This window comes from Lutjanus erythropterus, chromosome 20 (assembly GCF_056507025.1).
Source record: "Lutjanus erythropterus isolate fLutEry1 chromosome 20, fLutEry1.hap2, whole genome shotgun sequence".
Lineage (NCBI taxonomy): Eukaryota > Metazoa > Chordata > Actinopteri > Lutjaniformes > Lutjanidae > Lutjanus > Lutjanus erythropterus.
The window spans coordinates 5354291-5374614 of NC_139336.1; the positions used below are offsets into that span (position 1 = coordinate 5354291).

The window sequence follows — 20324 nt, forward strand, 5'->3', positions numbered from 1 at the left end:
GGAAATGAAGCAGGTGTAAAAATGAAAAAAAATGAATTACTTCATCTCCTCTGTTTCTCTGTTGTATCCCTGCCACCATCTACCCCCCCCCCCCCCCCCCCCCCCCACACACACCCGACTCCTCTGTGACACTCAATCACATTTACTCTCATTTTCACCTTCATCATCTCATAATCAAACATCCCAGATTACATTTTGTGAAATGAAGTCAGTGTCACTCTGCCTTTTGAGTCGGACTGTCCCTGTTTATTCCACCTGATGAGCTGGGAGGTCGGTACACTGTAAAAAAAATGAGTCAAGCTCAGAGGTACTGCAGGTGAAGGTGGAAGACACAGTAAGTCTTTCTCTTTGTTAAATTTACAGGGGGGTATGTCTTCTATCTAGTACAATTAGATATTCATTTATCTAATATGTGCAAAAAATTGGATGTATCATGTTTCTGCTTTTCAATAAGGCTGATGAATGCAACTTTATGGGACAATATGGGCCTCATGACACAATACAAACAGGATCAACAAATGATTTGTCTTTCTTGACAACTGTATGTATTTTTTCCAAAACAAGGTCCTGGTGGTCCACTAGAAGGAGGGGGACTGTACCTCTTTATTATGTGATGCTATCCAAGTTTAATGTTAGCTAGGAAGTGGTTGAATGCTAATGTTAGCTGTTGTCTGATTAAAGCCAATGGGTTAACAAACATGTTGTTTCCTCTTGAGATACAGCCCAATGGCCCTCCAGATATTTACTATCCATTGTCTCTTCAGCTTCTGATCCATCAGGAAGTGGTGAAATGATGACAAATTGAACTCTTGACATGAAACAGACAAACTAAAAGTTATTCAGGCCTGAAACAGAAATAAGGAGAACAGTGTTTTTGTCAGAGAAGTAAGTATTTCAACTTAATGTTTCTTTGATCTCTGATGACATATTCTGGTCATTTTATGATTTATTACATGAATATATTTCAGATTTTTCCTTTAACCATACTATAATGTTACTTTGCGAGACAGCTGGAATCACAAGATCACATGAGAATCTATCTTGCCAGGCTCCAAGCTATCCATTTGTGTCTGCCCAAGAGGTGGTGCGAGCCAATCAGCATCCTCGGGGGGATTACTGGCAGCTACAGGCGTGGTTTTAGGTGCATAGACAGCGAGAAGCGTCCATGGAAACGGCTGGTCTCAAAGAAACAATGGCGGCTCCTGAAGAGGTTAGCATAGACACTGTGATAGCATCAGTTATATCAGAACTGGAGAGTATTTCTTCATTGAAAGAAAAGCAAAGAACAACACTGAAGGCTTTTTTTCGCTCTTCTTCCTGTCGGCTTCAGCGTCGGTTCAGTGAGTTGATCTGATTGGTTTAACTTTGCTCATATTAGACAAGACATATGGTTCATTCTGTAGCCTGGTTTTCTTGAAAGTGCCTGCCCTTTTCTAAACATCTGGTGCATCAGATTAACCATAATAAATTACTGTCTACAAATTCTACTAAAAGACCAATGTGTTACTCTATCTCTTAAAACTTTCTCATTGATCTGCTCTTTTTTAACTTTTAGATTTTTCAAACAAAAATTTTGACTTAATTTTTGTAATTTCCTGAAACAGCTGTCGTTTTTAGTAAACACTAGTGAAACTGGAATAAGCAGTGCATTTGTTTGAACTACTTTCAAGAGTGGATTAATACATATTTGCTGCTCTAGTGAGTATTTCCAGCAGCAGCCTTTAAGTTTTCCAGCTGTCAGTTACCTACAGTAACACTGTAGCCTGTAAAATTAACTGGACTTTTTACTTGAGGAACTCCTGAGCCCTAAACTAAACACGACAGTTTTATTTATCAGGGTGGTGAAGACAGTTTGGCTGCTCTCTGGCCTTTCAGCACCTTTAGGGGCTGTAGCACTGTGATGAGGACAGATCGCGTTACAGAGGTTGGAAGCGTCTGCACTGCTTACACATCACCAACAGTCACTTGTGGTCTGACTACAGACTACGACAGAGCAAAATGATTTGTGAGGCTTTTCATATTTTACAGTGTTCATCTCATGGGGTAAAATCATCCTAACAGATCAGATCAATGGTGGCTCGTATAAGGACGGATCAATACTGTTTAGAGACAGACTGATCAGTAAAACTGGCGAGTTCTGATGTCTGGGAGCCTCAAGTTTAATGAAGGAGACAGACAGAGACAGACAGGGAGGAAGAGGAGGAGGGGGACAAAGGAAGGAGGAAGGGGGGAGTTTATCTACAACTCTGCAACTACTACTACTGATACTTCTACTGGAACTTGATATTTTTATTTCATTTTGTAGTTTGTTAAGGGAGTTTGTTCAAAATTAAAAGTATGATATTGCAAATTATACTGCAACTTCAACTGCTGCTATTAACAATACTCCAATACAAAATAACAATATTAACAATACAAAATAAAATAAAATAAAATAAAAATGTATAAAAAATGTAAATGTGGTGGAGAGAAAAAACAATCAAACATGATTATATCTTCTAGCTAAATAATATTTATGATGTCAAAGAGATATATATGTTAAATATAGAAAAACAAAAAAAGATTTATAAAATGTTGAAAAATGTTCAGTAGGGATTTAAGGAAGATGCAATTCTATGAGAAAAGGAAAAGAGTTCCATAAGATGATACATAAGTTGACTGTTAATGCTGCAATTTTTCTTTAAAAGAATTTTAATCTGAAGGCGAGAGGTAATTAATTTTGTTCCTGAGGAGCCTGGAGGTGAAGCTGGAGGGTTAGCATTAGGGTTTAAACATCCAAGTTTATATACACCGATCAGGCTTAACATTCTGAGCACTGACAGGTGAAGTGAATAACACTGATTATCTCTTCATCATGGCACCTGTTAGTGGGTGGGATATATTAGGCACAAAGTGAACATTTTGTCCTCAAAGTTGATGTGTTAGAAGCAGGAAAAATGGGCAAGTGTAAGGATTTGAGAGAGTTTGACAAGGACCAAACTGTGATGGCTAGATGACTGGATCAGAGCATCTCCAAAACTGCAGCTCTTGTGGGGTGTTCCTGGTCTGCAGTGGTCAGTGTCTATCAAAAGTGGTCCAAGGAAGGAACAGTGGTGAACCAGTGACAGGGTCATAGGCAGCCAAGACTCATTGATGCATGTGGAAAGTGAAGGCTGGTCCGTGTGGTCCGATCCAACAGATGAGCTACTGTTGCTCAAATTGCTGAAGAAGTTAATGCTGGTTCTGATAGAAAGTTGTCAGAATACACAGTGTATCACAGTTTGTTGTGTATGGGGCTGCATAGCAACAGACCAGTCAGGGTGTTCATGCTGACCCCTGTGGACCACTGAAAGAGACAACAATGGACACGTGAGCATCAGAACTGGACCACAGAGCAATGGAAGAAGGAGGCCTGATCTGATGAATCACGTTTTCTTTTACATCATGTGTATTGTGTATTTCTTTTACTTTTTTGAGAAGTGGTATCTGTACAGTTAATTCATCTTTGCTCAACTAAACATTTGTGTCTTTTGTCCTGCAGCAAAGTGCCAATGAGAAGCTTTTCCATTCTGGCTGTGGAGTGAAGGAATCCTGGATGTGATTAAAAGACGCCTGCTTCCCCTGTGGAACGATGGCTGAGCAGTGTTTTTGTGTTTTGTGATTTTCAGAGTGAGTGGTGACCATTTCTGAGAGGTCCAGAGTGGATTTGTGAATGTCTTTGTCTTCTGTTTGCAGCTCCATCATGGGCTTCATCAGCAAGGAGAGGAAGAAGAGCAACAAGTGTCCCGGGACCTTCCCACTCAGGTTCAGTGAGAGCAGCAGAGAGGGAGCATCACCTTCACCTGGATCCAACACCATGTCCACGGTGAGCACACCATCAGTCACTCATGTCATCTTATAATAAAGATTACTCATTTTGATTTGTCAAACTCAACACATTTGGAAAAGTAAAATATTTCTATTATATTATTAATATATATTTATTTATTTCAGTAGAACATCCAAAAGCAGTGCCAAGTTTTGAATTTTTTCACTGTTTGAACTTGAGTTTGTTATATTTGTCATTTTGGAACCCAGACAAGCTGGTCTTCCACTCTGTGGAGCCGAACATGAAGAAGGAGCTGACTGCTGTCTCCCTGCCCGACATCATCTGCACCTACACGGTGATGGCCACCGAAAACATCCCTGAGAACCTGCTCCGCTTCCTCTACCCCGACATCCCAAAAGACAAGGCCTTCAGGAAGTACTACCCCAAACCCTCAGAGAGTAAGTCACACACCTGCACACATTACTCAAGTACAATCCTTGACTACTTGTATTTTTTTATTTTATTTATTTTTTTTAATAGAAAATTCAGAATTTAAAAAATAAATGAATAATAGTAATACACTTGGCACTTGGAGCATAGCATTTCCCAACAAATTTCTCTTCCAAATCAAAGAAAACCAAACATTTATGGCTGCATTCATCAGTGTTTCCATGGAAATTAAGAACTTTTTTCAACTCATTTTCACTTCTTACTAAAAAAGAAGCTTAAAAATATAGGGCTGAACAGAATATAATGTCATTGATTTAATATGTTAAGGTTAGTTTACCTCCTCTTTGGTAAGTGTGAGACGAGAGTCAGTCAGTCTACCAAGTCTACCACAGTCATGTCAATTCCATGTGAGCAGGAGTCTGCTGAGTCCCCATCAGTAGCACCAAGTCTGCCACAGTTAAAAGACCAGTGTGTAATAATTACGGGAATTTATTGACATAAATGGAATATATTATAAATAAATATGTTATTTATTATTATCAATCAACTTATACTCATAATATTTATGTTTGCGTTATCTTAGAAATAGCCATTTATAGTTACATAGGGAGCAGGTCGCCTTTTACGGGGGCCGCCATCTTGCGCCGCCATGTTTTCTGTGGCTGCGCAGAGCGGACGCGTTACGTAAACTCTGCAGCGTAAATACAGGCGAAGAGGAGGACAGACAGCAGTGTTTACTGGCAAACTATCTTGTTTTCTGAAGGCTGACAACCACAGTTTTGACCAGTGGATGATCATAGCTGTTATTTACCACAACAAAAAGAAGCAGACTGCAAACTCTTGTTTCTCAAAGACGCGAAAACATGAAGAAAACAAACAGCAGCATGAGAGGAGACTAACATCGGTGTGGCGTTTACCACATGGAAATCACTGATGAGGGACTGTTTTCACAGCAACACCGAAGTTGCCTCTTTTCTGCTGGACAGGTAATTCATCCTACACATGTAACTGCACTTTATTATGAGAGAGCTTTAGCTAACAATATAACATGGCCACGGACATAACGCTAATTATTCACACAAGTAACGTGTTCGTCCTGTGTTTCTGTTGATAATATGTGTTTGTTACCACGATCGTTATTTTGCATCTTGTTTCAAAAATATGATCAGAAGCTGAAATATCTGATGGCGTTACCGAGATGAGCTCACGGCTGCTCGAAGTTATTGTCTATAAAAGTGTAGAGCTAATGTGGCTGTAGCTGACTGCTGGTTTATGAGTTATAGCTATAATTTAGTGTGGTTATGAATGTTAAGATGAGCCATTCCTCTCTGCACCGTTGATTGTAACAGGATGTGTTACATGTGTGTGTGACTGTGTGACGTAGCTCGTATTTTCTTTATGTTTCTGCAGCTATGACAACCACCCTGTAACATCACCTCCTATTTCATGTCTCAGCTGCAGCTTTATCTGCCATCAACTCTGCTTCTACTGGGACAGACAGGTTAGTCATCACAATGAAATAACAGTGTTGTCCTCACAGGTTTGATTATCAACCTAACGGCGCTTTTAAATAGGTTTTTCATTAATAGTTTATGTTTAATATTATATCTCCATATGTGCCATGTATAGAAAATGCTGTGGTTATTTTTTATTACTATATTACTTGTTATTGTTTGCCTATACATTCATTATAATGATGTAAGACATAGTCATAAAGTGACTGTAATCTACATTGTTACTTTTAAAATCATAATTGTAATCATAAAAGCACTGATGTTTTCATGCTATGGGATATAATTTTCTTCTTCTTCTCTTCCGTTCTGGTGGTTCTCTTCATCTTCGATTGACAAATTTTTGCCAGATGATCTGTCACAGCGTTTCCTACTGCCTGGCACTGAAAACAACATTTGATGGAATATCTCATCAGTGGCGGGGAATGAGTTAACTGCTGTAAGGGAAATAATAAACTCCCACTGTTGACATTAATGAGTTAAAATAAAGTGCATTTTTCTTTTCTACTACATTCAAGCAATCTAAACTGTATTCTTCAAAGTGACCTGCTTCCGTACAGCTTATAGCATGCTTATGATGCTATGTTGTTCTTTCTTTTACCGTTTGTCCTCTTCCTGATTATTAATGCATATTACTGTAATGACCGTGATTGATTAAACATAAACTGAATTAGTTTGTGGTGTTCAGCTCGATGACAGCAGTAAAATTTTAAAGACACACACATTGATCGGAGGCCTCAACTCCAAACTCACCTTCTTTACTCCTCTGCTCCTTTCTACTCCTCTTTGTTACACACATGCTATTTCTGTTTCTCTCCTGGTTACTTTCCCAAATTCCTCTGTAATGAATGAGTTTTCCCGTGTGTGTGTGTGTGTGTGTTAGTGTGTGTGTGATTGATGCTGGACAGCTCTGGTCACGCACCTGCTGAAATTGATTGGCCGGAGCGACTCGTGCAATCAGTGAGCAGTGACCACCACCTTGTCCTCCCCCCTTCTTTTCTTCCTTCTCCTCACCTCCTTCTTCTTGTCTTCTCTCCCTCCTTCCTCTCATCATCTCGCCTCCTTCCCTCTTCTCCTTCCTTCCTTCCTCCCTTCTCTCCCTCCACCTTAGTCCTTCATCTCCTCCCCCATGATCCTCCTCCATTTTGCCCCCTTCGCTTCTCCACACCTCGTTGGTCAGCCGGGTTGCCTGGCAACAGCTGCTCCATCTCCCCCTCCCTCTCGCCCAGGTATTGTGGATGTGTGAAAGGGGAAAAGAGGAGGGGAAAAAAAGGAAAAAAAGATGAATGATATTGGGACAGAAGGGAGAAATTGGAGGGGAAGAAGAGGGGAAGAGAGGGAGGGTTGAAGGACTGGATAAGAAAATAGAGAAGGGGAGGGATGGAGTGAGGATGAGGGAAAAGATGTGGGACAAAAGGGAGAAAAAAGAGATAAAATATGGGAGGGCTTGGAGGGAGGGAGTAGAAGTATGAGGTGATGGAGGGATGAATGAGGGAGGAGCAGAAGGAGGGAGAGAAGTATATGTTCTGCAGCACAGAGACCATCTCCTCTCACCTAATTCTCCCATTTATCTTTTCTCTGGTCTCTGAAATAGAAAGAAATTGACCTTTCAGCCTCTGGACATGTAGAGCCTCTGGACTCAGACCAGAGTGCTGCAGAGACAGAGTGAGGCCAATGGACTCAGACCAGAGCTTTATCCAGTCAGAGTTTAACCAATGGAGTCAGACCAAAGTGCTGTAGAGACAGAGTAACGCCATTTGACTTATCAAGCCAGGCTTCAATCAATGGACTCAAACCAGAGTCTTACAGAGCCAGAGTTCAACCAATGAACTCAGACCAGAGCCTTACAGAGTTACAGTTCAGCCAACACACTTTGCAGAGTGCTGCAGAGACAGAGTTTAACCAGCGGACTCAGACCAGAGTGCTGCAGAAGCAAAGTTCAGCCAACAGACTCAGACCAGAGTGCTGCAGAGGCAAAGTTCAACCAACGGACTTGAACCAGAGCCTTACAGAGTCTGAACTTGGCTGTCCAGAGTCATAGCAGGGATGCTGGTCAAATTGCAGCTTTTCTTGAACGTTGACGGGTGTCTCTGTAGGAATTTTATGCTCAAAGTTCAGTTTAAGTTTCAAACGTTTCAGCTTTTACCTTGTTTGTTAGAGGCATTGAGATCGCAGCTGTAAACTGAAAGCATTTATTTGTATTTCCATCACCAGTTATAATGCACCAAGCTGTGTTGAGTAGCACCTGAGATGGACGTTCTCTCATCACGTCCCATGACCATGCACTTTATCACAGGTTAGTTACTGATGTTACTGAGTAAATGACATGTGCTGATTGTGTCTGTCAAAATTAAGTGTTGTAACAATATAAAAAAAAGTGAGAGATATACATGAAATGCATCACCTGAAGATTCAATAAGGTAGTTCTCTGTCGGGTTTGTCCACTTTGATGGAGACAGACTAAAAGGACTCTTATTTACTGAAATTTTTTGATGTATCAACGTTGATCATTGATGTGCAAAGACACAACACAACTGTTCATGTGACAAGCCAGAGGATCTGGGCTCCTAAGAGCTAAACAGCAGTACAGTCTTCTTATTTTATGCAGTTAATCTTAAAGACGTCATAATTATTCTTGTATTCTTTTATTCAGTTGGTTTATGTGCCACGCTTCATTTCTTGCAGTCCTGAAGCAAGTTTATTTTGCCTGTTTTGTCTGACAAGTTAGTTTGAGTTGTTGTCTTATATTGTCTCTCCCTGTCACCGGGACTACCTGCCTGCCTTCCTGCCTGTTTTGCTATTCTGCAAAGTCCATCAGTCAGCTCTCCACCCTCAGATTCCCATTGTGTGGGTATGTTTTTCTTCTTGTGTCAAGAAGCCAGACAAGTGCCCTGAAAAGAAAAATAATTGCAACACAAGAATAAAATTAGTGCACAGAAATCTTTTGCATTTTCATGTTTGAATTTTGGTTCGGCCCGGGTTTGTTTGAAGTCCTCTTAAAGGCCTGCAGAACCAGAGTTTGTCCACTGAATTCAGCTTAAAGGATATAACAAACAAGTTGGTGTGCAGGTTGGTTAAGTTATAATCTGATCCAACTCTGCCTGTGTATGGTTCTGGGCTGTTTGGCCTATTTGACTTTGTAGCTCAGTCCTTCACCACTGTCTCAAAACACACACACAAACACACACACATACAGAGGGAGCAGCCCATTGCTGTCCACTGTCTGAACTATGAGTGATGTACAGTCTGTCTGCTGTCCTCCATCGATACAGTGGACATAACAAAGCACTGCAGCCTACTCCACTTACGCACGCACGCACGCACGCACACACACACACACACACACACACACACACACACACACACACACACACCTCATCTACAGAGAGGAACAGGTTCAATCTGGAGGTTGGGATGATGAATTATGAAATGTGGAAACTGGATTCTTCAATGTGACCTTGGACATTCAGCCGAGGCTTCATTTACACCCGCTGTCTGTTCTCCACCTCCACAGCTCCACCTCACCTGACATTTAACACAAAATAAATACACTAACTACTGAAAGCTACTGAATATCAATCACATGACATTAAAATGGATCGGATTTTTTTTCTTCAGACTATTAATGAAAGAGATTTTAGGGCCATTTGTTCAATAAAATGTTATTGAACAATTGCTGTTTGTCTTACAGACATTTGGTAGGTGTTACATTTTTATTATCTCCCCAACATGTAAGCCGTGAGGGGATCAGATTATGCAATGTGTTGTGAGTGTGTGTGTATGAGTGACCAACAGGACTGGAACTAATCTCACACACTGCTGGACCCGTCAGACTAATAACTTTTGGAACATTTATGACTGTTGGCTCAAGGACCTCTCGTGATTCCCAGTTTTAGAAAAACCTTCAAAAAACTATTTTATTGACTTCTCTGCTGGCTCCTCCCTCCTCTTAACCCAGTGTTTCCCAAACTTTTTTTCTGGGGACCCAATTTAGGCCCTAATAATAAATGGAAATAATCTTTTTGCTTAAAGCTAATTAATTAAAAAGAATATTATAAATCTTGTGAAGAGTTAATTTGTGCATAAATAAATATTCCTGACCATTTTTTACTGCCATTTCTGCATTACCTTGTATTATCTTCATTCATTTTATTGAAATCATATACATTTTAAATACTTCACAAATAAGAAATACATTTAATTTAGGCTAAATTAACAGGCCATCTCATTATTTTCAGTTCCTTTCATCAAGAAAAATATATAGGATGTTTTAGCCTGCTTCATAAATAAAACAGAATTAACGGGCTCTTTTTTTTTCCTCTCATCAGTAAATCACAAAATAATACACACAAAAACAATAACATTTTAAATCTTAAATTTGCTGAATTTCTTTCATAGTCTTTTATTTATTTGGCAACCCAAATAAAACCTCCCATGACCCATCTGTGGGTCCCAACCCACAGATAGATTAACCCGCTGGTAGCAGCTGCAAGTCATCAACAACTGCTAGGCTAAAAACAAGGCTTACCTACCTGTCGGTTGCAGGCCACATTCAGGTCTTTGACATTGAAAAGTTTGGTGTCATGTTAAACCAGAACATCTGTAGATTAATTCCATATCCAATATGTTATGATTCACTAAAATCAGACACGACATGAGATACATGAATCCCTGTTTTGTTATCTTCACTGTACCTTGATGACTGCTGCTGTGTATCAACACCGTGCATCTGTGTGGTCACCATATTAGAGTTCAACGTGTAACATTTGAGTCTTATTATGTCTTTTACATTGTTTTTGTCTTTTAATGTCTTTAATGTCATTTTTTAAAATCTTATTGCATCTTTTTTTGTTACATCATTTTTGTCTTATTATGTCTTTAATGTCATTTTTGTCTTATTATGTCTTTTTTGTCTTGTTATATCATCTTTGTTATGTCTTTTATGCCCTTTATCTTCCTGTTGCATCTTTTTCCTCGTTACGTCTTTTTGTCTTTGTTACATGCAGCAGCCTGCTCTCTCTCTCTGTCTCTCTCTCTCTCTCTCTCTCTCTCTCTCTCTCTCTCTCTCTCTGTCCGGCTTGTCTTCCTCCTCTCTCTGCCTGCTGCGCACCTGAGTGCAATCGGCACTCAGGTACGGAGAGGAGGAGGGGATAAGAGGGACAGGGAGTGGAGAGATGGGATGGGCACAGCACGGCACATGGTCAGGTAGGAAGTAGCTTTTCCCTTCCTCCTTGTTTTTTCCTCCCCAAGCAGGTTTTCCCCCATGCATGTTTAGGTGCTGGGGTTTTGTTGTTTTCTTTTGTTGTGTTAGTTTGGGCTGGAGATTACCGGCAGTTCCGTTATCCGTCTCTGTTTATTTTAGGTTTAGTTTCCTTTTAGGTAGTTTAGGGGGAGACGCTGGGAGCGACTGCCCACTGCGTGGTTGGCCCAGCGTCTTCCCTCTTTTGTTCTTTTTGGCCGGGGTCTCCAGTCCTTCTTTGTTTCCCCTTTAGTTTGTTTGTGCTTTTGTTTAGTACTTTGGGTTACCAAATAAAGGTTGTGGGTTAAACGTTATATTTTGGTGTGGCGTCCTTCTTCATATGTTACAGCCTTCTACCCCTATTGAGCCGTGTGTTTCCTTGTTTGTATGGGGGCCGTAACAGTCTTGTTACATCATTTTTGTCTTGTTATGCCCCTTTTTGTCCTGTTGCATCTTTTTCTTCTTGTTACATCTTTTTGTCTTTTTATATCTTTTGTGTCTTGTTATGTCTTTTTTTTTGTCTTGTTATGTTTTGTTATGTCATTTTTCAGTCTTGACGTTGGGAATGCAGTGCACAATGATGCAAAATTAAAATAATCAATACAAATGCATTAAAACTAAAGCAATGAGCCCGTTTTGAAGATGTTAGAAGTGAAAAGTCTGGATATTTGTGTTCAAATAAAAAGTTGTCAGAAACAAAAATACTTTAGTTAAGTAGAGATACCTGAAAACCCTATTTTAGTACAGTAACAAAGTACTTGGTTACTTCCCACCTCTGTCTTTTAGTTGCACGTTTGAAACATATTGGCAACCTAAAGGTTAAAGAAGCTGGCATGTCTCCAAATTGATCCCGGGCCCAGCAGTATAAATCTGAGTGAGGGGAGATGAAAAAGCAGTGCTTCCTTCTCCTCATTACAGTCACCGCGGTGCTCTCGAGCAAAGCACTTAAATTAATTCATGTGTTCATGTGTGGAACTTGAGTGACTTACATTTTACATAGATGAAAAATCACATGATTTTCTTTTAAGTGTTGGAGCTGATCAGAGGAGACTCTCCCACGTCTTGTTATGACTATTTGTTTCTCTCTCTCTCTCTCTCTCTCTCTGTGTGTGTGTGTGTGTGTGTGTGTGTGTGTGTGTGTATACAGTACATGGAGTGCAGTAATTTCACGCTCCTCTAGCCCAGGCGGAGCTGCAGCCTCTGATCATCCACCCTCCTCTCAGCTCTAATGACTATTGATTATTAATTGACTCTTTCATGAGATGTGAGCTCCTCTGATTGGTTTCATATCACAGAGTTCACATGAAAATCTGATCAACCTGATTCATGAGTTCATTCTGCTTTTATCGAAGTGCTCAGTGGACTGCTGCAGCTCAGCGAGAACAAAGGAAAACTATACACTTCATCCTTTCACAATAAAAGTCCATATGATTGTTCAGTCAACAAGTATGGATTGCATTAACATTTGTTGAGATTTGATCACAGTGCGGACGTGATCACCTGACCAAGGTGATCTGGCTGTCTCAAATGCATTCCAATCCCAGTGTGCACTGCATGTATTTACACTGGCATTAACAAATTCTTCCTTGTTTAGATAGAATATCCAAACACAGATCACATGTTAATCCCAGGTGTAAATGGGATCCAGTTGTTACTGCTAATAAAATTGGCCAAGTGTGCAACCACTTTCCAGAGAGCTGATTATGGAGCTGTCCATGGTCCTGACTGACATCAGTCTGGAATCCTGCTGGCAGAAGAACCGCTCAAAACCTTAACTGAAGTAAAAGTACCAATACAACAATGTAAAAATACTTGTGAAAGTCCTGCAGATGTAAAGGTATCAATTATTTATTTGTCATTGTACAACACAGTAAATGCTCAAATAAATGCTATGCACAGTAAAACATATACATTAATTACATATACATTAACATAATAGAATAGGATAAAATGTTAAATAAATTGGTAACACTTTAAGTAACACGGTAAATGTACTTGAATGATCGTCCTTTGTGGGGCTTATATGGTGCTGGGGGACCATGGCTCTGGCATGTCATATTTCAGGTCCACCCAATAAACAGTTTAATGGTCTAACTCCACATTTCAGCGCTACATAATTCTGAGTCTTTCCATCTTTTCAGCAACTGTTTTCTAACATGTAGAATGTGTTCAGAAGAAAAATCCCCCTTTTCCTTTACAAAGACTTTAACTAATGCAAAATTTAAGGTATTTCAATCATCGTGATTTCTGTTTTAATAATGGTGTTCATGTGTTCATGTCCTCTTCATAGGTAAGTCTGCAGTTAAAGGGACTGTCCAAAAACCTGACTAGTCACAGCAGTGCTCATGTATTCTGTTGAATTCCAAGTGTTTCAGTCCTGATTAAGCATTACTTCTTCATGACCTCATTGTATTCGTGGCCCTTTAAATAAAGTGCAGACCTGGTCCGTCTTTAACTTTGAAAAATAACATATGATTGATGGTGGCATGATTTACTTTAGTTTATTTAATTTATAAAAGGACAGCGTGCAATGGCACTGATCATTTACATAAAATAAAAACATGGTTACACCACATTTATCAAGATGCTAATGTCCATCTGTAGTCCTACGCATACAAGCAGATGCAATAAATAAAATATAAATAAATAAATCATTGTGAAATCACATCCGTGTGTAATTATCTATGGGCAGAATATAGTAGAAAAAAGTATCTTTTTGTTTGTATATAATCACCTGAAAATAAGAATGGTTGCACTTTCACTACCTCAGAATTAGCTGTTTAAGCTGGATGCCAGCAAATTCAACACACTGGTCCTTTAAAACTATCCAGTAAATACAGCTGCCATATAAATATTTCCTCCTGAAATGTAGTTAGGTAGAAGTATAATGTGGCATGGAAATACTCAAGTAAACTACAACTGACAAGTACAGTACTTGAGTAAATGGTGGAAAGATACTTTCCACTACTGCTTCAGTTTGGAAAATAGACACCTCTGCTTAGTCACTATAAAGAAAATATATATCCATTAATTTCTCTGTCTCTTTATCCCTCTCTTTTCATCTCTTCTTCCTGCTATCAGCTGCTGCTGACCATGAGCAAGGCACTGCCACAGCAGCTGGCCCAGTGGTACTGCAGCCTCAGCTGGTTTTACTACAGTTGATGAATATTGATGACAAACTGATTTTCAGTATACCTCAAGATGAGAAAAAAGGAATCATCTTTATGTAAGTAGGGCAGCAGTGAAACTCTACCCTACTTTAAATCTGTCTACTCACTCTGCACCAAACATACTCTACAGGTGTAAATGTCCTTATTTTGAATCAGCAGCTGTTAACAGACTTTCTTTACTTTCAAAACTGCGGTATAACTGTAGATACAAGCCAGTAAGACAGTGTGTCAGGTTTTACCTCTGAAATGATTGACTGTAGCAACAATAGAAGCAAAATGTCTTCATATTGTAGCTCATGCTGCATGTTACATTTCAAATTTGTTCATTTAAATTTTATTATACAGTGAAAGTAATATAGCCTTTAATTTATGTAATGCATATCTTCTGTAGTATTTGTAAGGGAGACGTTAAAGTGAAGTTAAAGTTCAGTCAAGTCCGAGGTGAAGTTAAGAGCAGTGCAGTGAGGTACAGGCAAGTGAGCTAAAGTGAAGTACAATGCAGTGCTGTAAAATGCAGTGAAGTAAAGCAAGGTGCAATGCAGTAAAGTGAAGTAAGTTCAGTGCAATAAAGTGCTGTGAAGTAAAGTGAAGTGTAATGCATAGTGTTAGCCAATCAGGTGTAGTCCACTGAGTTAAAGTAAAGTTAAATGCAATGCAGTGCTGTGAAGTGCAAACAAGTAAAGTCAAGTGCTAAGCATAAAGTGCAGTACAATGAATTACAATGAAGTGAAGTGAAATAAAGTGCAATACAGTGAATCACAGTAAAGTGCAGTGACTTACAATGAAATGTAGTGTGAAGTGAAGTGAGGTGAAATGAAGTGCATTGCAGTGAATCACAGTGATGTGCAATGCAGTGAATTACAATGAAGTGAAGTGAAATAAAGTAAAGTGCATTACAGTGAAGTGTAATGTGAATTGAAGTGAGGTGATATGAAGTGCAGTGCAGTGAATTACAGTGAAGTGAAATAAAGTGCAGTGAATCACACTCAAGTGAAGTGCAGTTAAGTGAAGTAAAACATAGTTAAGTACAGTGCAAAGAATTTCAGTGAAGTGAGGTGAATTACAATGCAAGTGCTATACAGTGAATCACAGTGCAGTGAAGTGAGGTAAAGTGCAGTGCACTGAACTGAAATACAGTAAATATAGTGACTTAAAGGCAGAATGAACAGGTGTAGATGTAAAGACTGATACACAAATAATGGCTCTCAATCATCACTTATGACCCACTAGAAGTGTCTTTTGGTGTTTGTATCTGCAGAGACGCTGCCCTCTGCCTGTATTTTCTGTTTTGTTGTGTTTGGGACATTTCTGGGCTTTGGTGTGTGTGTGTGAAGCCCACAGCTAATAACACTGGGTAGGTTGTGAGGTCAGCACTCTATAAAAACGTGGTGAACAGGTAACATCGCTGTCTCTGTGTCTCTCCTCTGCTCTCTGTCTGTGTCATGGACGAATAAAGAGCTGCAGCCAAGTGTGTCTGTTTGACCAAGGGTTGGGCTCTGTTAACACACACACACACACACACACACACACACACACACACACACACACACACACACACACACACACACTGCCATGAAACAATCAGAAAATAACATTTTATTTCTCTGAACATCATGCCCTCTCTTCATTCACTTTCTAGCTCGCTTGACCACCGCTGTTCTCTCATTTAGCTGGGGCAGAGGGCCAACCTTGAATGGTGTGTTAACAAACAGCAACTGACAAATCCTCATTCTGCCTCTGAGGTAAGTGATGAGAAGTTAAGGGCAGTCAGTAAAAACACTTCTCAGTCTCCCTGATGGATCCATTATTATCTCCAGACGTCTGTCTTGGGGGGGATCATACAATTGCTTTTATGTTAGCTTGTCCACAGCTAATCTCGCACACTACTAGACCCATCAGCCTAATTCTTTTTGTGCACATTCTTGTTTGCATGCTGAAGGACTTCTAAATCTTTTTTTTATGGCTCCACGCAGGTGATAGCTGTGACCAGAGGTGTTATGTTTTCAGGTTGTCTCATTCTTGTGAACACAATATATCAAGAATGTCTGAAGGGTTTTTATTCAAATTTGGTAGAAATGTTCGCTTGGACTCAAAGATGTACTGATTAAATTTTGGAGGTCAAAGGTCACTGTGACCTTCAAAACATGTTTTTGGCCAAAACACAAGAATTCATTCGCTAATTAGGACAAAATTTCACATAAATGTCTAATAATAGCGGTGCCAGCAGTTCTGGAGTGAAACTACTTACTGTCACTATATTCTTTTTGGGTTGCCTGGCTGCGTCTCCTTAAAGCGACACTCTGGCCTAATTCATGTCTACTGAGTGACCTCTTCTAGATTTAAAGAAATATTACTCGGCTGAGCTCGGTCCAAACTCTTATAAAATGGCATTAATTTCTCATGGAATTTTCAAAGTTTCCAAAGGCACCAAATATGTCTTGTGTATACATATGTCTATGTATGTCTATGTATTTTCTCTTGAAGCAATAGTCCCTGTCCACAGTCAGGTCTGAGGAACATCCAAAATAACAGATTTTTTAGATGTAGTTCAAATAAAATTCCATTCATCTCCACTGTATCTGGTGGAGGCAGAAGTTTCAGGGGTAGATATTTCAGAACATCTCCACTGTTGTCAGAAGGTAAACTAGTGACAGCTGGTGACTCTTCAGGGGTCACAGAGATGAAGAAACATCATTACCGAGTCAGCTGCTCTCTAAAGAAAAAAAGAAATCCTGATGGCCTGTTTTATCTATCGGAAGCTGATACGCCAGTATCTTCATCCTGGATCTCTCCTCTTCTCCTCCCTCTTCTCTCTGTATCACTTTACTTCTTGTCTATCTGTTACACTCACATCTCCCACCCTGACTCCTTTTCTCCCCTCATCTGGTTTCCTTAATTTAACTGATTCCCAAACACTCTCCTCTTACTTTCTTTTTGTATCTCTTTCCTTTTCTCTGCTTTTTTCTTTATCTGTTCTTCCATCTTCTCTCAAAACAGCATTTTTGCATAGCAGTTATAAGATATTTTTTAGTTTTATTTGTATTATATAAGATGTACGATCTCTTTTGCATTGAAATGAAGTGAACTGAGGTAACTAAGTATTTATTGTGAAAGGTGCTTACTGTTTCCTCTGGCCTCCTGGCCTTGTGCAGTACAGTAAAGTGCTACAGTGCAGTGAGATCAAATAGAGTTATTGCAAAATAAATTACACTATGTAAAGTGAAATAAGATAAAATGACAAAAGTTATGCAAAGTAACATGCAATGCACACATGCTAAATTGAAGTAAGGAAACTGTTAAAGGGAATTTTTGTTTCCTTTCTGTATGGTTACTCGTTCTCATGCCAACTTGTCACATGCCAGTGGTTTACTTGGTTATGTTTAGGGCAGGACCATGTTTGGGGTTACAATAAGTACTGAAGTGACTCACAAGACAAAAGTGCATCAGTGTACCTTAGCAACTTGCAAGACAAAAATCTCATGACGGAAGTGATGCACGTAACATTGTGTACCATTGTGTACCATTGTGTACCTTTTAAATAATGTTTTAGTTTTCACATTGGGCACAAGTTCACCTTTTTTAGCTTTGACTGCACAGATTCACACAAATGCCTCAAACTACATTTATCATAATGTCTTCATACCTAAACAGCAGAATAGGTCAGTTTCCAAAGATTGTGTGACAGGTGTACCAGACTTTAAAGTCTATGTAAAGGAAACACATTATACATGTTAGAAAATAGTTGCTAAAAACATATGAAAAGACAGAACTATATAGTATTGATTTGTGGAGTTAGACTGTTAAAAAGGAGTTTTTGGGGGGACCTCAACCATGGCTCAGTGATGTACCATGATTTTGAGACCTAATTTTATATAATTAGTGATCATTGAAATTCACACATCAAGTGCACAATGCCACAGATTGTCGATGATCACATCCACAACCGTGCTGGTCACAGTCACACACACTCAAGACACATGCTTGCATGAAGTCATGCTCCCTCTAATACAGCATCTTAATATAATAATATAATACAGCCTGGCTGTAACTTGGCGCACTTTTGGAGAAAATGTTAGAAGTCATTTAATAGTCAGTGTCTATTTATGAACATCCAATTTAACTTTACAAGAAAAGTTGCAAAAATGTTTGTGAATGCTGTCAATCACACTTCTTAGATAGACTGAAAATCGGACTCGGCCAAAAGAAAATTGGAAAATTTTAATCATGCTTGTCTACTGAGATGTTAAATAATAGTAGCTGATTATTTTCTGCATCAACTGGAAACACTGTGGAGAAAACTGCAGCACTGACTGGTGACTAGGAAGACTGGGACTGCTGATGGTTATGCTGTGTGCGTGTGTGTGTGTGTGTGTGTGTGTGTGTGTGTGTGTGTGTGTGTGTGTGTGTGTGTGTGTGTGTGTGTGTGTGTGTGTGTCATAGCCATCGAGACATTTTATTTGAAGCTTTAGGATCTTAATCTGTGTGTCTGTTTGACAGCCTTTACAAAGCCTTAAGACCCCCCTGTCTGTGAGTGAGTGTGTGTGTGTGTGTGTGTGTGTGTGTGTGTGTGTGTGTGTGTGTGTGTGTGTGTGTGTTAGCTTCTATCAGGCCTTAAGACCAGTAGAAAGGTCACTGTTGAAATGCCAGCAGCTCAGCAGCCTGTCTCACTGCCTGATGTCTTCATGTGACTCTTCTTGCTGTCTGTCTGTCTGAACACCATTTGAAACAACTGTGTAAAATGATTGTTAAGGAACCTTGAGTTTGCCATGTTGGATCCATTACTTATCTCAAATGCTATTAATAATGTTGCCCTAGAAAGAGCTCTTTATATCTACTGAGGGTATAGGTCCTCCTCCACAGTGGTCGCCACATTGCACTGCCATGTTTCTACAGTAGCCCAGAACAGACAAACCAAACACTGATTCTAGATCCGGCCTTTTTGCAAGTTATGCAGCCACTGTGGGTTTCCCTATGTTTATGCTTATATGTTAGGAAGGGGAGGGTGAGGCAAATGGTGCTCACTTTGTTGCAGTCCACTACCTCATCACTAGATGCCACTAAATCCTGCATCTTAAATTCCTGAGTCATAGCATTTAGCTGCATTTTCATTAAAATTAGTAGAGTTAGGTCACACTCTTGAACTTTTTGCCCTGTCCGTTTTTGTAACATTAGATAAATACCAATATTGTTTGTACAGGAGGTTTTCATTACTTCCGTACTGATACCTATTACTATAGTTCATATAATAAGATTATTTCCTTTTAAAATATTTTGCAATATAATGCTTCATTATCACTTTAAACTACATATATGCAATTCAAATTGTACATCGGCTTGCCTATATCAAGTAGGCCAATTTTCACTTATAAGACTCATTAGAATGTATACATATAACCAGTGTGTATTGTGTTGATTTTTTGGCATCTACTGTTGAGGTAGGAGAAACTACGCTAGCCATGAAAAAATGAAAACCTGTATCTAGCGTCAGTATTTGGTTTGTCTGTTCTGGGTTACTGTAAAACACAAAGAGTCTTATTTTTAGGTGACATACACTAATAAAAACATTATAAATAGTATATAAGCTGTATGCACTGTTGTAGGTGACCAAGGGTGACCACTCCAGGAAGAGAGGACATGAGCGAATAGGAGCCATGTTAAAGCTAGCAGGCTGCTCCTGGATGTCCAGTCAGGAAAATGAAACGGGACTCAGGTTGGCCAGACAACGGGAAACCAGAGACTGTTGTGCCCACACAGAGAGACCTGCTCTACACCATCCTGGATCAGGCTGTTGGACCTGAAGAGCCAATCACACTCTGAGCTGACAGGACACAGTGGGACGAGGGAGGAGGACTCTGTTTTTACATGGATGATGCTTCATGCTCGGACACAAAGAGTCAATGGACAATGTTTCCCAGATGCTGAACTTCTAATATAATGATGTCGTCTATATTTTCATCACCATCTTGTTGCTGCTACATTTAACCTGACGCAAAATTCCAAAAAAATCATTTCAGAATGATTTCATGGGTGTATATGTGCATATGTAATTATCTTGTTTATGTTGTATTTTGTGTCTATTACAAAGGAACAACAACTCTGATTTGATTGTACAATCTTGTGTTGTATAATGACTTCTGCCAATAAATCCCCCACTGGACCTACACACT

General features: G+C 39.5%; 1 pseudogene; it reads left to right on the forward strand.

The window, feature by feature from the left end:
* The first annotated feature begins 1192 nt into the window (after nt 1-1192).
* Nucleotides 1193-19974, forward strand: LOC146308083 (signal transducer and activator of transcription 1-alpha/beta-like; annotated as a pseudogene).
* The last annotated feature ends 350 nt before the right edge of the window (nt 19975-20324 follow it).